At 38.1% G+C, this 25,545-nt stretch overlaps 1 protein-coding gene across 4 annotated transcripts in view; it reads left to right on the top strand.

Moving 5' to 3' along the window:
- Positions 1 to 7,625: 7,625 nt before the first annotated feature.
- The window catches only part of MBD5 (methyl-CpG binding domain protein 5), a 445,570-nt gene continuing 427,650 nt past the window's right edge, over positions 7,626 to 25,545 (top strand). For 3 of the 4 annotated variants that reach the window (XM_069066734.1, XM_069066730.1, XM_069066732.1), the window contains exon 1: positions 7,626 to 10,701. The gene's annotated coding sequence lies outside the window, so the exon portion shown is untranslated. The remainder of the gene's footprint in view (positions 10,702 to 25,545) is intronic. The other variant, XM_069066737.1, reaches the window with a different exon arrangement.

The following is a 25,545-nucleotide window of genomic DNA, read 5'->3' as shown; positions in this document are numbered from 1 at the left end:
TAAATAATTTTGATGATTACTACTTTGTAGTATACTTTAAGATCTGGTACCACTGGCCTCCTTTTTTCTCACAATATTTGAATTGAGAGGAAGGGATATATATGAGAAACAGTGTAAAAATAGAAATGACATAATGTGGCAATTGATTAGATATATATGTTGGATGAGTGAGAAGTTGTGGATGACAATGAGGTTATAAACCTGTGTAAATGTAAGGATCTTGGTTCACTGGACAGTAATAAAGAAATTTATAAATTATAGGGATTAAGGGAGAAGGATGAGTTCTGTTTAAACATGAAGTTTTAAATGCCTATGAATAGGAATAGGAAAATATGTAGGTTTAAACAAAAAGTTCGTTTTCTAAATAGTTCTGTAAAACTTTTTTCCCCATTTAAAAATATATTTATTTTCAGTTTACAACATTTACTTTCATAAGCTTTTGAGTTTTAAATTGTCTCCCCCTTCCTGTCCTTTCCCCTCCCCCAGACATCCTGTAGTCTGCTATAGGTTCTACAAATGTATTCATATTAAACATATTTTCATATTAGTCATGTTGTAAAGAAGAATTAAAACCAATGGAAAGAAACATGAGAAAGAAGAAATAAAAAAAAAAAGAGAGTGAGCAAATAGTATACTTTGATCTGCATTCAGACTCTGGATTCTTTCTCTGGATGTGGATAGCATTTTCCATCATGAGCCTTTTGGAGTTATCTTAGAACCCTGTGTTACTGAGAAGAGCCAAGTCTATCAAAGTTAGTCGTTGCACAATGTGACTGGAACTGTATACAATGTTCTTCTGGTTCTGCTCCCCTCACTTAGCATCAGTTCATATAAGTGTTTCCAGGTTTTTCGAAACTCTACCTACTCATCATTTCTTATAGCACAATAATATTCCATTGCATTCATATATCACTTATTTTTTTTAGCCAATTGAAACTATGAAAATAATTATAAAGCGCCATTTTTCCTTTAAACCAGTTAGTACTCAGTATAAAGTATGAATTATGAATTATTGCTGATGATCAGTAACAGATATTTTCCTTTTTATGTTCTGAAAATGGAACCATACTTAAGTCAACACTTAACTCCACTTATTTTGAAATGATTGTTTTTATTATTTTTCCTAATTGATTTCCTATAGTGATTAAGGCAAATTTTGTATTGTTATATAAGGAAGTTATATATGCATACTAAGAGAATCTGATTTCCTTAAAGAGAGTTACCTTATACCCAGAAGTTGTTGCATATTGAGGGTCTCATAGCTAGCAAATGTCAGAGACTGGATTCAAACCCATGTTTTTTCTGATTCTTCAATCCAAGCCTCATGGAATAGTGAGTAAAGAATGACAAAGAATTGTGTGCAGCCTTTGTACTGACCAGTTGAGTGAAGCTGGTGATAAAGTTTCTTCATCTGTAAGATGGGGATAATAGCTGTATTACTTCTATTACAAAGTTGTGAACATCAAGTGACAGTTCTATTTAAAGTACCTTGCAAACTTTCAAGTACTATTTAAATATCAGCTATCATCTTAAATATGTACCCTTTTTCTCCAAGACTTGAATTTGGGTGGGGGGATTAAGGTGGGGTTCTAATAAGGAATGATGAAAGAGGATTCATCTTAATAGATGTGCAAGGTGTGATGTCTTTGAGTTTACAACAAAAACACCAATGACTTTTAATTACTGAGATATAATAAAGGTCTTCAGTTCTCAGTTCTTTATGCATATTTTGCTAATGTTTTAAGAATTTGTTACTGAGAATAGGTGCATTGTACTTAAACATATATGAACATTACTTGATTACCAACAGGAAAAATAATAGTTCTGGATATTCCCAACATACAAATGAGTTGTTATGACTTCATTTTCATATTTGTTGTTTGAAGATTGAAATATTTATATATATTCCTATGGGAATCATGTTTAAAAAGGTGTTCTTAGGACAGTCCACTAAAGACTAGTCAGTATACAATATAGGAGTATGGTGAAAAAAACTCTTGTGTACTAGTAATGAAATAAAAACTTAATAGTGTTTGCAAGTATACATGGTTGATGCTTAATAAATATTTTTGATGATAACAGAATAATTTTTAATTGAGTTGAGCAGTAAATATTTTTTATATCCCACTTTTTATCATGGACCTGTTTTGTTTTGTCATTTCTTTATTTGACTTATAACTTTGAGTTTTACATAATGCAGGTACTATTACTACTACTTGAGAATTATTAAGATCTTTTTGGGGGGCTTATTGTTGGAACAAAGAGAGTGAAAGATATAGCAGGGGTTTTCCTGTGGTAAATGGATGCTCTAAAAGTGGGGGTAGAGGGGATAGTTAAGGAATCTTCATGTGTACACTTAAGAGAAAAAGTTTGTCTTTAGGTGGTCTCACCTGTGAACTATGAAAGACAAGAGGCAATAGGGTCTTTCATCATTTTGTATAGGGTGAAAGAAAGTAGTATTGAATAGATATTAGGTCAGAGAGCTCTAGTATAAGTGGTATACTTGGCCTGGGAAAGTTTGGCTGCTGAGAGAGCAGTTTACTAGAATATAGAAAAGTATGACTTCTTTGTATTTTTGCAAGAAATTTAGAAATAATGTCAGAAATGCTGGAGTTTTAATTACAGATATGAGATGGGATTAGTGAATTGTACATTTTGGAGTTGAAGAAATACTTTTAAACACTAACCTTCTATTGAAAATGTCACTCTCTTCCCATTTTGGAATCATTGAATTGGAAGGAACCTTAGACGTAATCTTAATTTTTTAAGACAGTGGGTATTCAGTTATAGCTTCAAGACCCTTTCTCAAAATTCTTGTGTCAGTTTATGGCAATCATGTAAACATGACAAACAGCCAAATACATTTTTTGAAATCTATATAAAAATCAGTAATTCAGATTATGTTTTATGTTCATATTTTGACATAGCAAGTTTTCTTACATGGCATGCAGTTCTATAAATATAAAATGTGTATACTTTGTGAGTTTTAACCTTTCATTCTTTAATTCACTTCCTTCTTGAACTTTTAAGTTCCTAGATCCTTGTGCTGATTAAGAATGTGGGAAGTTATCAACCCTACCCTCTCTGAGTCTAAATTCTTGAAGGGACACAAATCATAGCTATGTATAACACATATTATTGCCTAATGTTTGTTTTAGTAAGACGCAAACAAAATGTTACATAATATTTGAAGAAAAAATTACATTGCTGGTAGGGGACTTGAAGAGTGACTTTATTTTAGTGACCTTTGAGTTGGGCTTTAAAGGATAGATAGGCATCTACCTATGAAGAGGAGCACTAAGTGACAGAAATGAGGAATAGTGTGAACCAATGCAAAGAGGTGAGGAAATGCACAAAACCTGTTTGGGAAGCTAAGTATAGTTTAGTTTGGTTTGAACATAGAAGATAAAGGGAAGGGAATAAGGGCAAGAGCTAGTTGGCTTTGAATGTTGGTTTTGAAAAAGTTGCAGGTTATTTTTTTTTTTGGAGGGCAATTGGGGTTAAGTGACTTGCCCAAGGTCACATGGCTAGTTTGTGTGTTGAGTGCCTGAGGCAGAATTTGAACTCAGGTCCTTCTGACTCCAGGGCTGGTGCTCTATTCACTGCTCCACCTAGCTGCCCCTACAGGTTATGTTTTAAGTGATAGGGAGCCACTAAAGGTTTTCAAACAGATTATAGTTATAGCTGGATTTTACACATAAAGAAGGTTGCAGTAGTATGAGCAGTGGAAAGAAGGCTATTGTAGTAGTCCATGTGTGGAGTAAGGAGGTCCTGTCCTTAGGTAGTTTATTTAGAACAGTGGAAGGCACAAATATCAGAGACATTGGGAAAGTGAGATTGATGGAAGTTATTAACAGATAATGTATGATATAAGGAAGAGTTTAAAATAACGACGAAGGTTTGAAGATTATAAAAACAGTCATCAAAAAGAGGGTCTTCAGGTAGATAGATAAAGTTGCTTTTCAGATATTTACTCTAAAATAATGGTGATGTGTCCATATATAAATGTACGCATGTAATCCTGAATGTAGTTGGAGATATAGTGACATATATTTCAGTGTCATTTTCATAAAGGAAATACTCAGTGCAATGGCAGTGCATGAGATTGTCAAGGGAAAGACTATAGAGAAAGAGAGGGCTAGAGTTTTACACTGTGATATGGAATGTGAAACCCTATTAGTAAGGGGATAGCAAAGCAATAGGCAACATTATTTTATATTTTCAAGTGCACTTCTTACAATAATATGCCTACATTTTTCAAAGTTAAAGATAAAACTGAAGTGGCAGGTTTGTCTTATAATGAAGTGATTACTTAATGTGTACAAATGAAGTCATTTCAAATAAGAATATGTCACATTCTCATGTGGGCATATTTTTAATTTTATCACAAACATTGCAAGCTGTAGTGAGTATAGATGATTTATGTCATAATTTAAAAACTTGATGCATTTTAATGTAAAGTGTGTAAAGTTGAAGTAAAACAATCTATTTTATTTCTTAATATCATTCATTTTGGTAGTTTAATTAGAGAATGCAACTTCAGCTTTTAAAAAAAGTTACGATAACTTTCTAGTAGTTATTTTTATATATATATATATATATAATCATTTATAACTTTCAGTAATAGAATCTAAAATGTACTTACCTAAATATTTAATTACTGCATTTTAAAGTAAAGTGAATTGGGCATCCGGGTGTCTCAGCGAGTAAGAGCACTTGCCCCAGTGTTGGGATGACCTGGGGATCGAATCCCGGGCTGAGACACTTAGCACCCACCCAGAAATAACTGGCCGTGTAACCTTGAGCAAGTTACTTGACCCCAATTGCTTAGGGGCAGCCAGGTGGCTCAGTGAGTAAGAGCACTGGCCCCAGTGTTAGGATGACCTGGGGATCAAATCTGGGCTCAGATACTCAGCACCACACCCAGAAATAACTGGCCATGTAACCTTGAGCAAGTTACTTAACCCGGATTGCTTTGAAAACATAAATAAATAAAATAAAATAAAGTGAATTTAAAAGTGAAGTAGCATATCATAATAGATATACATAACCAGTTTGAAGTTAAAAATCATTGAAATAACTGAAGCTAATACAGGCAAAGACTGTAGGGACAGCTGAAGAAGTAGAAATACAGAAACATAAAATAAAAACTTATGACCAGAAAATTAAATATAGTTTCTTTAATGCCTATCCTCCATTCTTGGAATGCACTCTCATCTCAGCTGTGTCTTTTAGAATCCTTTGGGAACATTGCCCAGACTGTACCTTTTAAGCCATTCCTATTCCCTCCAGATGCCAGTGGTCTCCTCTGACAAAAATTTTATCTTGTATTTATTTTGTATATACTTACCTATGTACATATAGTCTCCCTTGATAAGGTATAAACATGTTGAGAACGGGGACTGCCATTAACAGTTAATTGATAAATCCTTGTTGATTAATGATTGATTGAATGCATAAAAAATAAAGTACTTCAAACAAGAAGAGATGCAATGGATGTCACTAGGGAAATGTATTTTCTTTTTTTTTTTTCCAAATGCTTTATTAACTTCTGATTTATATCATTCATTTCCGCCAGATTTTGAGTTACAAATTTTTTCCCCATTTTTTCCCCTACCCACCGCCCCAAAATAGCAGTTCCACAGGATATCCCCTCCTCCATTCTGCTCTCTCCCGTATTTTCTCCCATACCCCTTTCGACTTTTTCACTGAGTCTCTATGCCCCAGTGCCTGTATATCTTATTTCCCAATCACATGTAGAATAGTATTAATAATAGTGTATATATATTTGAATATTTTATTTTAAAACTTTGAATTCCAGATTCATTCTCTTCCTCCCTTGTCACTCACCCTTACTGGGAAGATAAGCAGTGCAGTATTGGTTGTACATGTGTGGCTAATGCAAAACAATAACATAGTAGATATATTGTAAAATACTGACTATATTTCCCTCCCTCCTATCCCACCTCCCACTTGGTCTATTCTCTACTTTGATCCTGTCCCTTTTCAAAACTGGGTGCTCCCAACTTTCCTCCCCCCTAGCCTGCTCTCCCTTCCATCATCCCCCTTCTCATCTCCTTCCTCCCCTACTCTCCTGGAGGGTGAGATACCCTATTTAGTGTGTATTTCATTCCCTCCTCAAGCCAAATTCAGTGGGAATAAGGTTGACCCATTCCCTTTTGCCTTCCTATTCTTCCCCTCCATTGTAACCATTTTCCCATACCTCTTCTATATGAGAGAATTTACCCCATTCTGTCTCTCCCCATCTCCTCTCATTATATTCCTCTCTCACCTCTTAATTTCACCTTTTAAGTATCATCCCTTCCTGTTAAATTGGTCCTGTGCCCTCTATGTATACCTGTAAACATATATATACACATTCACATATGTATTCATATGCCCATATACCCTCATATATAGACATGTAGATATTTCTATTCCCTTCAACTATTGAGAAAAGTTTCATCAGTTACAATTCTTGTTTTTCCATATAGGAATGTTAATAGTTCAACTTTGATAAGTTCCTTATAATTTCTTTTCCCTGTTTACCTTCTCATGCTTCTCTTGTTTCTTGTATATGAATGTCAAATTTTCTATTTAACGCTGGTTTTTTCAGCAAGAATGCTTGAAAGTCCTCTGTTCCTTGAATGTCCATATGTTCCCCTGAAACATGATACTCAGTTTTGCTGGGTAGGTGACTCTTGTTTTTAATCTCAGCTCCTTTGACCTCCAGGATATCATATTCCAAGCCCATCGATCTCTCAGTGTAGAAGCTGCCAGATCCTGAGTTATCCTGATTGTGTTTCCACAGTATTCAAATTGTTTCTTCCTGGCTGCTTGTAATATTCTCTCCTTAATCTGGGGATTCCAGAACCTGGCTATAATATTCATAGGAGTTTTCTTTTTGGGATCTTTTTCTGAGGTGATCGGTGGTTTCTTTCAATCTCTATTTTGCCCTCTGGTTCTAAATCATCAGGGCAGTTTTCTTTGAGAACTTCCTGGAGGATGATTTCTAGGTTCTTACTTTGATCGTGGCTTTCAGGTAGTCCAATAATTTTTCAATTATCTCTCCTGGATCTATTTTCAAGGTCAGTGGTTTTTCCCATGAGATAGTTCACATTGCGTTCTATTCTTTCATTTGTTTGGATCTGTTTAATAGCATTTTGATTTCTCATAAAGTCATTAGCTTCCATATGCTCCAGTCTAATTCTGAAGCCATGATTCTCCTCATTGAGCTTTTGAGATTCTTTTTCCATCTGGCAAATTTGGCTTTTTAAGGCATTCCTCTCTTCATTGCCTTTTTGAGCCTCTTCTGCCATTTGAGTTAGTGTATTTTTTAAGGTTTGATTTTCCTCAGTCAGGCTGTTGACTCTCATTTCATAATTTTCTTGCATTGTTCTCATTTCTCTTCCCAATTTTTCCTCCACTTCTCTTATCTGCTTCTTAAGGTCCTCTATGGCCTGTAATCAGCTCATATTTTCCTTTGAAGCTTTTGGTGCAGGAGTTCTGACTTCACTGTCTTCCTCCTGTTCCATGCTTTGATCCTTTTTGTCCCCAAAATAGGAGTCTAACATTGGAATCTTCTGTCTGCTTTGTTTCGTTTGCCTGGTCATGTCGCTCCTCGGTCACTTGACCCCTGGGCTTTTTGCCACAGTAGGACTCTGCCACCTACAGGGGATCTTTTGTCCCAAACGTGGGATTTTCTTGCTGCCGGAGGTATTAGATGGGTGCCCTCTCTGAGGTCTCCACACACTCTGGCAAGCTGGACACACACCCCAGGACCCCCACCCAATCCAGATCCAAGCAGGTTAAAGCAAGAGTGATTACCCCTCAGACTCGTGGTTGGTCCCCCTACACTCTGTAGGCCAGGAGCTGAAGCTGCCACTACCAGCTTCTGAGATGCTTCTCACCCTGGGGGCAAAAGCCATGCACTCCCACTTACTGGGTCCCAAAGTCCAGACTGCACTGACCTCTCACTTTGTCCTTCGCATCTATGTGTTGATAAATCTGGAAATGGCCACAGTTGCTGCTGATCTGGAGTCCCTCTTGGCAGGTGGTTGGTCAGGCCCTCCCTGGGGCTAAAACCTTGGCTGGCGAGTGGCTGGGCTCGGCTCCTGGAGCGCTGAGCTGGCTGATTCCTGCTGGCCTGCCAGGCTGTCCTCAGTGGGAGGTTAGCTTCTCTGTGTCATTTTGTGAGTTCTGCAGCTCCAAAGTTTGTTTAGAGTCCCCTTTTTACATGGATTGGGGAAGGTGGAAGCCGGAGCAGCGGGAAGGTCCTGCTTCTACTCTGCCATCTTGACTCCACCCCTGGAAAATGTATTTTCAAAGAAGATAGGTTAATAATGAGTGAAGGCTTAGATATAACAAATGGACAGCCCAGATGCTCTACTGTCATCCTTGTGATATCTTGAGAAACCTATAAAGGTTGTCATCCTCTACATTAGACCCATTTTCAGGAACTTTTGAATTGATATGAACTGAGTGCATGACAGTCTGAATTATTAAAAAGAAACATTCACATTGCTGAGATCACAGTCCCAGTTGAGTAAATAGACATGCATATAAAATGTTTAAATAAATATTAAGAGCCTACTGTTTGCCAGGCACTTTGCTAAGTACTGGGGTTGTAAATAAGAAAAGACAGTTCTTGCCCTTAAGGAGTTTGCAGTCCAATGGGGAAAACAGTACACAAAAGGAAGCTGAAAAAGAAGAAACAGAGAGGGTACCTAGCACAGGGGAATGATGTGATGGTGGTGATAGTGATGGAGTCAAAACCAAACTGGGCAAATGGTGGAAAATGAAAAGATAACTGGCATTTTGAGCCCTTTATATAGAGACTATTGGAGGAGTTTTTTGTTCCACTTTCCAATCAGAGGGACAGAAGCAACTGAGGGTACTGATGTGGTATTAGTCCAAGGCTAAAGCAGTGTCCATCATGATGAGTTTCTTGGTAAAGAACTTATGGGGAAATGAGGGGAGAAGGAAATGAGGGACACAGTGGTGGTGGTGGTGGTCACGGTGGTCGTGCCATACAAAGGAGCAGAGAAGCTGGTAGCAAATGAAGAGATGGCTGAGATTTTGAGTTGTCTATAAAGGGTGGCTATATGAAATTGTAAATTATTTTATCAATAAATAAATATCTATGTAAGTTAGGTTATTTTTGTATGGTTAAGATTAGTTGTAATTTGTAAAAAAAAAAACATCTTAGTGTTTAAAAAATTAAATGTAAACATAAGATCCTTTTACAAAAGGGGTTTACAACGCCCTTAGGGCAGAGTAAAAATGGGAGAATATTGCTGCATAAAGTGGGGAGATAACTGCCATGAGTGATCAAAAGTGTGATGAGAAGTCATTGAAAACTGAAGTGTTAGAAAACTAGGAAGCAGAAATGATGTATCTGAAGACAAAGGCGGAAAGACTTATCTAATTAGAGATGATCAATGTTGTCAAATGTACAAGTCCAAGAAGATGAGGGCTAAATAAAACCCATGCACCTTGGCAATAAGAGTTTCATTGAGGGGCAGCTATGTGGCACAGTGAATAAATAGAGCACCAGCCCTGGAGTCAAGAGGACCTGAGTTCAAATCCACTTCAGACACTTGACACATTTACTAGCTGTGTGACTTTGAGAAGTCACTTCACCCCAATTGCCTTGCCTTCCTCCCTCCAAAAAAAAAAAAAAAAAGAGTATCATTGATGTGTGAGAATATCAGTAAAGTATTAGCCTCAGAAGTCTAAGTAGAAGGGATGGAGGCAAGAGTGGATACTGAGGAAAGTAAAGATTTTCAAAATAGACAACTTTCTCCAGGAGTTTAACTTCAGGAGTGAAAGGGCAGAGAAAGATAAGATAGCATATAGATAAAGTATAACTGTCAAGTGAAGATATTGTTGCTGTTTGTTTTGTAGTTTCAGGGAGAAAGAGTGCTGGATTTGAAGTCAGAAAGTCCTGAGTTCCAATGTTAATTTAGATACTTACTAGTACTCTGTGATCTGGGCCAGTCTTTTATGCTCTCAGCTACCTTATAGAAGGTTGGATTCTATTGCCTCTAAGGCCTTTGTATCTCTAAATATGTTATCCTACAGTCAGAGTTCAAATTCTATCTTTGTGACCATTAGTATGTTTCCTTAGTATTATTAAGTTAACATTAGTAAGATCCCTTAGTATGTTTTTCTTTAGTTTCCTCGTTTGTAAAATTGTATACTGCCTGTTGTGCCAGTCCATCCTATGAGGTTGTTGTGAGGTGTATATAAGGTGTTTTAAGAACTTTAAATCATTGTATAACTGGTTATTGTAGTTAATATTATGGTTATTGAAGGCAGTGTGGACTAATGGATAGAGGGCTAGGCTTGAAGGCAAAGAGAGCTGTCTGGCACTTGCTGATTATGTGATTCTAGGTTAGTCACTTAAAGTCTCAGCTCCTCAGACAATTCCAGGACTATTAATTGTAGAACAGATGTTGATCTTCATTGGTAGAAGGAATTTTCTCTTTGGCAGTTTACTAACTTGGATAAAATTACAGGTCCTAACCAAAAGTCTCCTTGGCCTTCTTTGCTTCCGTGGAATGGAGCCAGCGACAAGTGGAAAATACGTGAAAGTGAGGGGATGTCTACCAGATCAAGGTAGAAGGTAGAAGGGATTCACCCAAACCACCTCCTCTTCTAAACTTCCCAATTATTCTCAGTGGAACCAGCATCCTCCAGGTAATCCAGGTTTACTACCCTCAGGATAATTCTGGAGTCCTCTTTCACTTCCATATCCAACCATTTATCAGATGTTTCTACCTTGAATATACTAACTGTCATCAGTTCATTACTTTACATTAACACTGCAACAACCCTAGTTCTTGGCCCTCAAAACTTTAATCTAGACTATTACAGTAGCCTGGTCATCCTATCTCTCATCTCTCTCTATAAAATATTTAATAAGAGTTTGTTGATTTCCTTTTAGAACATAAACATTTTTATCCCTCATATTTGCTTGCTTATTTTTACCTTTTTATGTTTCATTTGACTCCTTTGTTTGCATTTCAAACTTCCTATTCTTTTTTGATATTTCAATTAAGAATGCTTGGAAATAGTCTTTATTTATTAAAAGTTTATTTTATATACAGTTCTACTATAAGATTATTCTCATTTTTTTTTCTGAGTAAGTTATTCTTGGTTGTAAGCCTATATAATTTGCCTTTTGGAATATCGTATTCCAAGCTTTCCACTTCTGTGTAGTGAAGTCTGCTAATAAATTTTATATTCCTGATCGTGGTTCCTTGGTGAATGAATTCTTTCTCTCTGGCTACATGTAGTGATTTTTTTTTAACCTGGAAGCTTTGAATCTTAGCTGTTGTGTTTCTGAAATTTTTCATTTTAGAATTTCTTACAGGAGGTAATGAGTAGATTCTTTTTCTCTCTCCGCCTCCTTTTTTTTTCCTTCTAATTCTGAGATTTGACCAGTATTATTTTTTGAATTCTTGAAATTTGATTTCACAGCTCTTTTTTCAGGTGATCCAGTTATCCTTAAAGTGTCTTTCTTTTATCTGTTCTCTAGGCCAATTGCTTTTTATTTGAGACACCTTAATTTTCTTAGATTTTTTTTCCAGTTTTTAGGCATTTTAATTTTTGTTGTTATCTCATGGAGTCTTTTAACATCTATGTGATCCTTTATAATTTTCAAATATTCCATTTTCCTGAGTAAGATTTTATTGTTCTTTTTCCAATCTGAAACATAGTTTTTGTCTCATTTCTAGTTCTTTCCTCTAGGGCACTAGGGCTCTCATCTTGCTTGTAAAATAATTTTGAAATATATCTTAAAACTCATGTTTCATTTTTTCTGAATTCAAGTTAAATTTGTGCCCAAACTCTGTTCTCTTCCCCTCCACCACCACCACTCCACCCCCCACCCCATACCAGCTTTGCCTGCACATGTTTCATAGCCATTCTCTTCCTTTGGGTTTGTTTATTAGGGTTCCTTTTCAACATAATTACTGTTTATGATGGAATTCTCATTTCTTTCCCAACTTTGGAATTTGTATTAGGGCCAGGCAATGAACACGTTGGGAAAGAATGTCTGGGACATGCTTGGGTTCTGCTGCTTTTTTTATCTGCTCTTGATTATTGTGTTTTTTTAAGGTGAAAGACCGGACCTCTTCAGGTTTTCAGTGGGCTCAGAGTGGTCTGATCCAAGTCTAAGACTGCTCACGCCCTTCCTGATCTGAACTTGCCCTTGGTTGAAGATCCTGTAGACTTCTGCTGGCCCTAGGTCAGTGCTGCAGAGGCAGCTAGCTAGAACGAGACCTGGAGTTAGGAAGATCTGAGTTCAAATGGGGCCCCAATTTCTTAGTAGTTGTTCTATCCTGGGCAAGTCACCTAACCTCTGTCTGCCTTAGTTCTCTCAGTTGTAAAATGGGAATAATAATAGCACCTAACTTCCAGGGTTGTTGTGAGGATTAAATGATGATGATATATATTGCAAAGTGTTTAGGATAGTGCCTGGCATATAGTAGGCACTTAATAAATGTTCATTACCTTCCTTCCATCTATCTTTTTTTCTTCATCTCTTCTTCCTATAGATTACAGGCTCCTCCTTGTTTTGAGACCACTGTCCTGATTATTCCTCTACAGGCTTCATTTGACTTGGGGACTAGATATGAGATCCCATTCTGCTCTTGGGGTCAGAGCCATATAGCTGCTGTATTACTTGCTTGGGTAAGGTTTTATACCTCTTGTGCTACACTATTAATTTTCCTTCTAAGTCTTTTCTCCATAGCTCTCAAATTATTTTCCAGTTCTTATCTCCAGTGCTTTCCTTTCATTTATAATATAAGTTCTTATTTTTTTTTTAACTCTTGCTTTATTTCTTACAGGAATTCTTGTTGACCTTGTATCCAAGCTGTGGGTTTTTGTTTTGTTTTGTTTTTTTGAGGCTTTGCTTGTAAATGTTTTCGAGTTGTTTTCTTCTTTAGGTTTGTCTCTTGGGCATTCATGTCACCATAATAGCTTTTGTGTTTACTTATTCATCCAGTGTTCCTTAATTGAGACTTTGTGTTAGGACCAGGCTCTAAGCATTCTAGGGGAAATGGCCTGTTTGGTATTCCTTATGCACTGCTTTGGCTTTTTCAGAGTATTGAGTGCTGTGTTCTTGAAGAATCTCAGGTATCTCAATCTGGGAACCTTTAAGCTTTCAGTGTACCCAGATCTACTTGATCCAGGATGAAGTCTAATTGCCACCCTCCTGACTTGAACTTTTTTAAGTTCCTGACCTGAGTTTGGGTCTGGGCAACATATATGAACTTGTTCCAGTAGACTGTTGCTGGTCCTACCTATTGTCAGCTAGCTTAAAAGTTGTAGAGTCAGTGACAGAACTGTTACCCCGACCTCTTTTGCCCCCATTCTGAGCTCTCATCCCTGGCTATTCAGCTGTAAGTTATTCAGAGTCACACAGACACTGTTCCTTTCTGTTTCTTCTCCTTTCTATTTCACAGCCCTCAGGCCCCTCTCTCACAACCCTAGGCTCAGGCTTCCTCCTCAGTCTATGCTGGTTCTCCCATCCAGCTCTTAAGTACAAGCAATACTTGGCTTATATTCCTGTTCCCACCACTGCCTCTGATTGTTCCATGCTGGATTCTAGAACGCTTTTTGCCCCAGAGCACTTGTTCAATATTCATTGGCTGTGGTGTATTTTGAGGCTTGACCAGATTCCCAGACCTCTATCTGTCTCCCATTGATGAACTAATCTGAAAAAATAATTCAATGTAAATTTTTTTCCTTGTCTGATCAGATAATGATTTGGTCTGGTGCTTTATTCTAGACCTTTGTTATACTTGTCAAGTACTAGGAAAGATGTGCCAGACCATGCTCTTTGCTTCTCCTCTGCCATCTTGTCTGGCCTCTCATTATTCCTCACACATCCTCCTCCCTTGTCCTTGAGTCTTTGGAATGACTGCTCCCCAAGCCAGAATGCATCCCTCCCCATCTCAGCACTTGGTTTCACTTGTTTCCATCAAGAATAAAATGTAGGGAGGGGGCGGAATCAAGATGGCAGAGAAGAAACAGGACTTCCGCAGGGCTCCCACCTTCTCCAATTCATATAAAAAATGACTCTAGACAAACTTTGGAGCTACAGAACTGACAAAATGACACAGAGAAGCTAATCTCCTGCTGAAGACAGCCTGGCAGGCTGGCAGAAAGTGGCCAGCACAGCACTCTGGGAGCCAACTCCAGCCCCATGGGAGCCTGAGGTTTTAGCCTCAGGGCGGGCCTGACCAGCTGCCCCCTGGAGGGACTTCAGATCACCAGTAGCTGTGGCGGTTTCCAGAATTATCAGCCCATAGATGCTATGGACAAAGTGAGAGATTAGTGTAGTGTGGACTTTGGAACCTGGGAATTCGGAATGCAATCTGGCCTTTGCCTCTGGCGCGAGAAGTGACTGAGGGGCCAAGGCTGTGCAGCCACTGCCTTGTGGTTGCTTCAGAGCTCCTGGTCTGCAGATTGTAGGGGGACCAAGCGACAAGTCTGAGGAGTAATCGCTCTTATTTTACCCTACTTGGATCTGGATTGCTGTCTAGGGTGGAGGTCCTGGGGTGAGCAATCTGCTAGAGTGTGTAGAGGCTTCAGAGAGGGCACCCAACTAATACCTCCAGCAGCTGCAAAAACTGCAGCATTTGGGATAAAGTCCCCATTCCTGGTAGCAGAATTCTACTGTAGCAAAAGGCTGAAAAGTCCAGTAATTGAGTGACAACATGAGCAAGCAAAGGAAGCAAAGCAAACAGAGCAAGCCAACTTTACACTTCTATTTTGGGGACAAAAAGGATCAAAGCATGAAACAGGAGAAAGACAGTGAAGTCAGAGCTCCTGCACCAAAAGCTTCCAAGAAAAATACGAGCTGGTTACAGGCCATAGAGGACCTAAAGAAACAAATAAGAGAAGTGGAGGAAAGATTGGGAAGAAAAATGAGAAAAATGCAAGAAAATTATGAAATGAGAGTTAACAGCCTGACTGAGTAAAATAACAACTTAAAAAATATACTAAGGGGCAGCCAGGTGGCTCAGTGAGTAAGAGTACCGGCTCCAGTGTTGGGATGACCTGGGGATCAAATCCGGGCTCAGATACTTAGCACCACACCCAGAAATAACTGGCTGTGTAACCTTGAGCAAGGTACTTAACCCTGATTTCTTTAAAAAAAAAAAATAGACTAACTCAAATGGCAAAAGGGGTTCAAAAAAGGCAATGAGGAGAAGAATTCTTTAAAAAGCTGAATTTGCCAGATAGAAAAAGACTATATATGTATATGTATGTATGTGTATACATACATATTTGTCTTTATAGGAGGGTATATTTGGTACTCATCTCTCTTCTTGGCTGTAATGAGTAGGGGAAGTCCTTATTTCATAGGACTCTAGTCTTCGTTAGCACAGATGATCAGTAATTGAGTATAACAGTTTTATCAGTTGGATGCAAGCCATTATTAATAACAACCATGCTTGACATTCTTCTGTGTAACCATATTAATTAGTAAATGTTTTTATTCTGAATTTTCTATTAAGGGTTTTTTTCTTCAGTATGAATATCCAGCATTATTATTAAAGCCATTAAGGTCTTAGTAGGAGAAAGAGGGGTTGGATGCAAAAGAGATTGTCATGGAAGTTTAGAAATGTCAAGGTTTAGCAACTGATTGGGTATGTGGGATGATAGAGAATGAGGAATCAAGGAGAATCAGTAGTCACAGAGAGTGCCAAAGTAAAGAACATGAGATTAGAAGAATGGTAGTGCTTTTGACAGAATGGAAAAGAGTTTAGCTGAAGGCAAAATTTAGGGTGAGGCAGCTAGGTGATTCAGTAGATAGAGCACTGGCCTGGAGAAGAGAAGACCTGAGTTCAAATTTGGCCTCAGACATTTACTAACTGTGACCTGGACAAGTCATTTGACTTCTATTTGCCTTAACCCTCTGCAGATGGAAATGACAAGCCACATCAGTGTCTTTGCCAAGAAAATCCCATGGACAGTGTGCTATGGTCCACAGAGTCACAAAGAATCAGACATGACTGAATGACTAAACAACCACAACAGAGTTTAGAGTAAAATATACCAAAGTTCATGGCAGCCAGGTGGCTCAGCGAGTAAGAGCACTGGCCCCAGTGTCAGAATGACCTGGGGATGGAATCCTGGACTCAGATACTTAGCACCACACCCAGAAATAATTGGCCGTGTAACCTTGAGCAAGTTACTTAACCCCAATTGCTTTAAAAAAAAAAAAAAAGATACCAAGTTCAGTTTTGGACAGTTGAGTTTTAAGATATCTCTAGAATACTAATTTTCAGATATCCAATAAGTGATTGGTTGATGAGTTCAGTGAAGAGACTAGGGCTAGGTAAATTTATCAAGGGGTCTTTTACATAGAATAATTAAACCTACCAATACCAATGAAGTTGTCATGAAAGAGAATAAAGAAAGAGAAGAGGATCTAGGGGAACACTAGGGGAACCTATTACCATGATTAGGTGAATGATATAGATATATAGATCACGAAACTAGAAAAAAGACTGAAAAATAGTATTCAGGAAGACAGGTGAACCAAGAGAGAACAAAGTCATAAAAACTGGAAGAGGAGAGTATCAAGGAGTAGATGATGGTAAACAGCATGAAGTACAGAAGTAAGAGTAGTCAAGAAGGATTCAGACTCAGAAAAGACCATAAATTTGGCAGTTAGAAGGAAAAACAAACAATTCTTACAAAGATGCACATTTAGTCAAAAAATTCCCAAATTTGTCCATATTTAAGAATATAGATCTCATTCTTGATACTGAGCCCATCATCTTTCCTTAAAGGAGATTGGTGCTCTGGAATTGTGGTTGATCATTGCATTGGTCAGAGTTACATCTTCCAGAATTTTTTCCCTTCACAGTATTGTTATTATACGTTTTTTTCTTCCGATTCTTCTCATTTTACTCAACATCAGTTCCCGCAAGTCTTCCAAGGGTTCTCTGAAGCTCCTTTTCATCACAGCACAATAATTTTCCATTATGTTCATTTTTTATAACTTAATCAGCCATTCTACAGTTGATGGGCATATTCTTAATTTCCAAATCTTTACCACTCTAAAGAGGAACCACTATAAATGTGTGTATCTATATTTGTCTGTCTGTCTGTCTGTCTATCTATCTATCTATCTATCTATCTACTTTTCCTCTAGGTTGCACAGTGGATAGAGAGTGACTTTAGACACTTACTAACTGTATGACCCTGGAAAAGTCACTTAACCTCTGTTTGCCTCAGTTTCCTCATCTGTAGAATGGGAGTAATAATAGCACCTACTTCCCAGGGTTGTTGTGAGAATCAAATGAGATAATAATTGTAAAGTGTTTAATACAGTGCCTATCATATATATAGTAAGCACTATATAAATATTAATTATAATTAACATCACCATCATCATCAATATAAGCATAGTAGCAGTATCACTGGATGAGAGGTTGCACAGTTTAGTAACTTTAGGTGGTGGTGTTCCAAATTGCTATCCAGAATGACTAAAGCAACTCTCAGTTCCATCCAATTTATGTGCCTGTTTTTTCACAGTCCCTCCAATATTTATTATTTTACTATTTTGTCAACTTTGATATGTTGTGAAGAAGAACCTCAAAGTTGCTTTAATTAGCATTTCCCTTATTAGTGATTTTGGAGTATTTTTTCCAGAGCTTAGTTTTCTTTGAGAACTGCCTGAAATCCTTTGACTATTTACCAGTTGAGGAAATTGGTAACTGTGCTGTTTCTCTTGAGTGAAGTGTTTGGATGTCTGATTATAAGAGTTTTAGGACTGATATTAAAGGAGAGGAAGTTCAGGCAGCTACCAGAGGTGTAGCTTTTTCTAGATTTGCTGGAAAAGGGAAGAGAGGTATTAGAAGATGGACTGAGGGAGTAGGAGGGTCTAATTAAAGATTTTTAAAGGATATGGAACTCTTGTCATTGTTTGGAGGCAAGAAAGGTTGAAGATTTGAGAGGAGGGGACAATTGTGGATGCAGTCTGCTTGAGAAAGGTGGGAGGGAATGGGATCAAGTGTCCCACTCCTTGTCAAGTACTGAGGGAAAAGAGGAAAGAGTTAAGAAATAGCAAAGGGTTTTGACTTGAAGAGACTAGGAGTATAGGGAGCTGCCCTAGGAGAAGAAAAAGCTCAAAATCAGTTTTCTAGTTCCAAATAGAGACAAAAGTCCTAGGTTGAGAATGGGATTTAAAGGGGAGGAGGAAAAGGTGAAAGAGACTTGAGAAAGGAAGAGAAGGTTTCGAATAACTTTTCTGGGGATTTAGAGAGGAAATAAGGGAGGAACAAAATAATTGCCTTGCTTCAATGAGGACACACTTGAGAGAAGATAAAATGAATTTGTAATGGACCCAGTCAGCAAGATTTTGCTACTTCCTCCAGTTGGTTTCAGCATGTAAGAGGAGGCAGTGGCAGATGGCAAGAGTAATTCAGATCAAAACTTTGACCAACAAAGAGTCGGGATATGATAGGGGAAACAGAGAATCCAGAGTTGAGGACCACTTAGAGTTGAAACATCTATTGGGTTAAGAATAGTGTGATACCCTTGAGGGCAGGGACAGCAGGTTTTTTTTCTTTCTTTTTATCCCCAAAACTTAGTACAGTACCTACTTATTACCTTATATAATGCTGGTTGACTGACTGAATATTTTATTGACAGTTTTCCTCTTTGCTTGTGGTGAATATGATATATAATGCAGAAACAACAGAATATATATTTCCATTAATCGCAAATATGTTAGTTGTAGTTGTCTTTTTAAGAAGAGAAAAGGGAGAGGAATGCAGTATACCTGTAATGTTTCTCAGTTGGGAGAATGCAAAATTTAAATTTGGGATAAAATAATTTTGAATTAATCATTTATTGCAACATTTTCTATTTTGCTAAATGCTTCAGATTCTTTATTCCTTAAAATAGTGCTATGAGAGGGGAACCATATAAATATCCCTGTTCTTTCCAATAAAGAAACTGAGGCATAAAGAAAAGTTCAGGGCATTATAAAGAGTGGCACAGTGAGTCATAGAAAAGGCTAAAATTAGAATTTAGAATACTCTGGGTGCCAGTACATTGAGCCAAGCTATCTCCAACCCCTAAAATGGATTGAAACAGCCAGCCTGCAAGATAGCAGAATAATATTTGTAGATATTTTATCATGTCCCTCCAAAAATTCATCTGGATGTGGTAGAAAAAAATAAGTTTCTCTGTTGAATGTTTCATATGGTTTGGCATTTACTCACCCAGCTGATTTAATAAAGATACATGGTGTCAGATGGCTTTAAGTCTAAAGAATTGCACTGTCCATCTAGATACTTATATCTGGGGTGGTGTACCTTATCCGCTTTGTCATTCAAATGACAGTTTTCTTTTGTATTGACATCCCATTAACTTTAAAATGATAGATTTAACACTTTCTAAAAAGTCTTCTCTTAAAAAAAGACTGTCAACATTTGTTGTTGTTGTTTTAAACTTTGCCTGCTGCTACCAGTAGGAAATCTAGTACTAAAACTATATAAATGTAAATTGTCAGTATTAAATTTTCAAAATTATGTTCTATATTACTGTAGTTATTTCTTAGTATTATTGGGGGTAAATATTTTTCTTTTAGTGAAAAGTTTGACAGTAGACCATTCTATGTTAAACAATTTGTTTGAACACATATGCAGTTCTCTATTTTTAGTTTTGTTGAGACACTTCTAAATTATTTCAGATTAAATTACACATGAAAGCAGGTATACTGCAAATTAAATTTAATAGGATGCATTTTAAAATGCATTTTAATAAAGTGTGTTGTTTTTCTCAATATAGATTCCTATAAAGTCAATGTATTTTTAAAAATCCTGTAGTAAATAAATAAATCTTAATTCTTTGACCTACATTCTAAGTTTTGTGGATTTTTTTTTCTGAATATTGCATTAGTCTCCCCTTTACAGCTTGTTGCTGGTACAGAAGAAAAGAGGACCCCACATTTTGTGGAGTGGCTCCCTCTCCCCCTGAGAATAGACTATAGCTAGCACAGCAGTCATCTTTCTTAAAGTGACTGGGAAAAGAAGTCAGCCAAGATTAGACTATTCTCCCCTAGCTAAAGATAGTTTCAGGGGAATCATTAAAGAGTTTATAGTGGTCAAATCATTATAGCTTTGCTCTCTTAGATACTTCTCACACACTAGGGTATGTGTGTACTCTTCTTTGTTACCTGCAAGTATTGATTCTATTTTGCCTCCCATATATGATGACGATGTAAGTACTCAAATAAATTGATTTAACTTTTGTCACAAAGGACTTTTAGTTTTGTTAATGATACAGAAAAATATTCCCTAGTATTAAACTTCTACTGATATAAAACTTAAAATGAGGATAGAGAATAAATATAAAGAACTGGGAGAAATTTGAGAAATGAGTCAAAGGAAAAAAATACAGCTTTTAGAACAGTGCACATTGGAAGTAAAAAATATGAAACAGAATTATGCCTAATGATGGTAAGTACATGTTAACTTTGTTAGCTGAATGTCACATGGAAGAGAGATTAGAATTATTACTTTTCCCCTATTTATCAGACCCTTCAAACACAGAATATATAATTTTATTTAAATGATAACACTATAACTACAGAATTTTAGAGTATGTTACAGTTAAGTAAGGAGCAAATTTTTTTAGTGTGAGCGGAAGAGTAATTGTTACTGAAATAAGTAAAGAGATAATTTAGACTGTATAAAGGATAGTATTTTTGAAAATCAAGAAATGTGAAACAGATTTATGATTAAAAAGTGTTAAGATGTGGGAAATCATCAGTAAAGCCCATGGAATGAAGATATTTAAAAGTCCTTAGAATATTTTTTAATGTATTTTTGTGTTTTTCAACATTCAGTATTTGATTTTGTTTTTATGCTTATTTTTTTTAGTGTTGTAGTTCCTGACTGTTTTGTCTTACTCATGCACCCTGCTCCTCAGTAAAACAGCGCATTATGAAGAAACAGGCTTGTGGGAACACAGGACTTCCCAGGCAGGTTCAGGGATTTAGCCTGGACAAGCTTCTGCTGTCTGCTGTTTCCCTGGGTGCCCTTAGGAAGATCCACATGATATGCCCCTTAACAAGGCAAACCACTTCTCACTGAAAGAACTCAGACACAGAGTGGGCAGAGGAAGGCCTAAGGAAGCCAGGGTGGTGGTCACTAGGAACACCCACATTGCTACTGAAGCCAGAGTTAGGTTATATAGTTCTGTCCTTCCTGGTAGTTAGGGTTAGTTTAGATTCCTCAAATTCCTCACTTTATTTCCCTACATTCCCTCTTTATGCAGATTACATAGGCATCATTGTGAGGATACTTGTGAGCAGGGTGTGACCTCTAGGATCCAAGCTGTTTGTCTTGCCCCCACCTTTCTAGTTCCCCCTGGGGCCAGGATGGTCTTTATCTTAAAAAAATAAGATAAACAAGTTTCCCCACAGCTGTTGATTATCTCCCAATAATTTTTGTGGGAGCAAAACTAGATACCATAATATCCCCTGTTACAACATTTATTATTTCTGAAAATAGATACTTCATTCCATACCTTTAGTTCACTAATTTTCTACAGAGAAATGGGAGTCACATTTCTTTTGCATTATCATGGTTACCATGCCTCTTTGTTCTCTTGGGCATTGGTTCATCTGTGTCTTCCCAAATTTATGTGAATTCATGTCCATCTTTTCTTACAATGCAGTAGTACTACATTCACACATTACAATATCTTCAACCCTTTCCCAATGCAACATTCTTTCCAGTTCTTTGCTACTATAAATATTTTTGTATATATGAAACTATTACCTCTGTCTTTGTGACCTCCTTAGGCTATGTTCATTAGTCAGTAAACTTTTATAAAGTACTTACTTACTAAGTGCCAGGCACTGCTCTAAGCTCTGGGGATATAAAAATAAGAAAAAACAATCCCTTTCCCCAAGTTAGTGTAATAATGGGGGAGACAACAAGCAAAGAAATACATACAAACAAGTTCTATACCACACAAATATGAAATAATTAGTAGAGCAAGGCACTAGAATTAGGAGGGATTGGGAAAGGTTTCCTGTAGAAGGTGGACTTTTCACTTGAATTTAAAGAAAGCCAAGGAATCCCACAGCTGGAGAGAGTATTTCAGGCATGGGAGACAGCCAGAGAAAATACCTAGAACTGAGAGATGGACTGTCTTGTTTGTGGAACAGCCAGGAGGCCAATGTCACTGGATCACTGAGTGGGGAACTTCAGATTTATTTGTCTTTCATTCTCTAAGAGGACCATGACATTATGGAGGTGATGCCATGATGTGCAGATGAATTGGATTTAAATGAGGGAGGGCTGTGAAGAGTCACCAGTCTCACTTTCTTCTCAAGAGTCATTTGCATCTAATGATAAGCTATAGATCAGGACAATTGGAGATAGCCCTGGATGTAGTGGTAGACCTTGGCCTTCTTAAGCTAAGGTTTTTAACAGGTCTCAGTTTGACTGAGGCAATAACTCATTCATTAAGGCAAGGTAAGAAATAAGGCAGAGAATGGCCTTTTGGGCTTAGTTTCCCCTCCCTCCCCCCCCCCCCCAAATAAAAGTCTGGGAGAGGAAGACTCTCAGAGTTTCTGGCCAAAACAGAAACAGTTGTTATTTACATTCATTCTGAGCCAATCAGGGCCCAAACAAAGACCAAGTGGGACTTGGCCAGGGACCTATTGTTGCTCAGTTCATGAGAACCAGAGTGACTTGGGTTTAAGGCAAGGTTCTTAAGAAAAAAAAATCTAGCTGTAAACCCCAAGATACCTTGCAAGATTACAGAGATCAAAATTTACATTCTTTTAGGTAGAGCACCCTCTGGTAAGGGTACGATGACCCATGTGTGATGAGGTACGGGCTCTGGGAGCCGCCTTGAATGAACTCTCCTTGAGTCCTTAGGGTTGTTATGGAGACCCCAAAATACCAACACTCCAGGTCCTGCCAAATGAATTTAACTCAAGTCTTCTCAGCCAAAGAAAAGTAAAGTTTATTAAAAGTTCGCTTGTGTTGGACACAGAGTAAGTCTGTGCTAGGTGTTCTATGGTGCTCTCACACTGCATGGTCTGAGATGGGGTCTTATATACAGAAGGTTGTGGGAGAAATCTAGGGATGGTCTAGAGGAGGAGTTTGGGGAAGATCTTCCAGAGGAGTTAATGAGGTCAATGAGTGATTAAGGGTAGGAGACTGCTGGAGGCTACAGACCTTGGTGGGCTAGACTAGTTCAAGAGTAGATTGATATTTTGATAGGCTCAAGGGTGGGAAGTATAGTAACAGAGGTTTGGGCCCAGCCACAATGTAAGGCTTATGGCCTCATGCAAATGCCTCATCAAATGGGATGATTTAATCAGAGTTCAAAGGGGATTCCCAGAGCTTGTACCCCAGGGACTGATTCAAGGGGGCTCCCAGAGCCTCATCAATGTGGACCAAGGGAAGGAAAGAAAAGAAGTAAGAAAAAGGGAGGGAGGGAGGGAGATGTGAGAGCTGTATTGCACAAGTGGACAGTTCCAGTTGGGCCCCAGTGGGGCAGCTCCTACTCCCCCTCCCAGAGGTTGTTGTTTGTCCTGCATTCTTTGAAAGGACTGTGACATCAAAAAGTTGATGCCATTGTTGAAGTTTAAGGTTTAGGGGTGCTCAAGACCCCAAAATATCAACATACCAGGTCCTACTGAATGAATTCAACCCAAGTCTTATCTCAAAGTAAAGCAAATTTTATTAAAGATTTACCTTAATATGTAGACTCTTAAGGAGCCTAAGTAAAAGTAAAGCTTGCATTGACAAGCCAACCAGAATGATCTGACACAGTGAGTCTGTGCCAGAGAATTTTCAGCCCCTTTATGGAGGTAAGATGCATTTTATATACAGAAAGATTGTGGGAGGGATCTAGGGTTGGTCTAGAGGAGGAGTTTGGGAGGGGCCTTGAGGAGGAGTCAGATGAGGTCAGACTCCAGTAATGAGATTAAGGGTGGAAAATAGCTGAAGGCTACTTAGAGATGACAAACTATGGAAGGCTAGGCTAGTGTAAGGGTAACAGATTTGGGTATAGATATTTTGATAGGATCAAGGGTGGGAAGTTACTGGACTATGGAGGGCTAGGCTAGCAAGATTTAGAGATTTGGACCTAGCTATAATGAAAGGCTTATGACCTCAGGCAAATGCCTCATCGAGTAGGACAATTCAGAGCTCAAGGGGTTTCCCAGAGTCTGTACCCCATCATTCCTCCCTCAAACAAATGGAACCCAGATTCCTTTGGGGTAAAAGATAAAGGTCTCAGCTTCTAAAAGTGCTTCCTGCTGGCAAGGGGCATAGAGCTGTCCCTGCCTCTCTGGGTCATCCCATTCAAGGAGTCAGGCTTCACATTCAAGGGGTCAGACTCCAGGATGTGGCTGATGCCAGGTTCTGTGGGCTGGAGACCTTGGATTCAGTCAGAAGTTGGTATAGCCTCAGTGGTGATGTCTTGAACCCTGGAGGAGACCAAACCTAGCATGGAGGTTAAGCAAATGAAGACCAAACAGGCACAAAAAAAAAAAAATAGAGAGAAAGGACAATTTCTTTGGAATAAAAGACAATCTCCCTGGTTGGAATTAAAGATGACTATGGCAAGGCTGAAACATGAAAGGGTATTTTGATAGGGGAGGTTTTTTTTGCTGTCAGGTATCCCCTTCTTTTCCAAATTGCTCCATGGACATATATAGCACATGGAAAGCAATAGCAGAGTCTAATTGTTTTAAAAAAACAAGTAACCAACCTGGGGTCAGTTCCTAAGGAGTGATTAGGACTCTCAAAGCCTTTCCTCTTCTTTCTTCAACATAGAAAATGAAAGGTTTTTCTAGATTGGGTAAAGCTAATGCTGGAGTGGTGGTCAGTTTAGCTTCAGAGTCTCAAAAGCTTTAGTCTGGTCAGGGTCACACTCTAGAGGGAATGAATCAGGGGCTTGAGTAAAGTCATAGAGAGACTTAGCAATAAGGCCAAAATTTGGGATCCAGAGTCTACAAAACCCAGCCATACCTAGAAAAGTTTGAAGTTGTTTCTTAGTGATTGGGATAGGGATAGACAAGATTGTCATTTTCCTCTCAGAGATTATGGAGTGAGAGGTAGGAGTTAGTTCATGACCCAGATACTTTACAGACTGGCGTGCTATCTAGACTTTGTTCAAAGAGAGACACTATAACCTCAACTAGACAAGAAATTAAGGGCTTCTGCAGCAACATCCAAAGATGCTTCCAGGGTGTGGCTACAAAGAAGGATATAGTCCACATACTGCATTAAGCTACTTTCAGTTAGTTTCAGGTCCCTTAAATCCCTTCCCAATGCTTGGCCAAATAAATGAGGGCTATCCTGAAACCTTTGGGGCAAGACTGTCCATGTTAGCTGGCATGGACTTGTTTCCCCAGGAAGTATCCATTCAAACTCAAAAATAAATTGCCAGTCTGTGTGCAGAGGTATATAGAAAAAGATATCTTTGAGATCTAGGGTGGAAAACCATTGGGTATCCCCAGGGATCTGAATGAGT

The sequence above is a fragment of the Petaurus breviceps genome, unplaced genomic scaffold, assembly GCF_028583685.1.
Source record: "Petaurus breviceps papuanus isolate PSGF00001 unplaced genomic scaffold, PetGlider_PUasm1.0 90723, whole genome shotgun sequence".
NCBI classification, from domain to species: Eukaryota; Metazoa; Chordata; class Mammalia; order Diprotodontia; family Petauridae; genus Petaurus; species Petaurus breviceps.
Note: the sequence above shows the minus strand (reverse complement) of the source record. Positions and strands in the feature narration are given on the sequence as shown.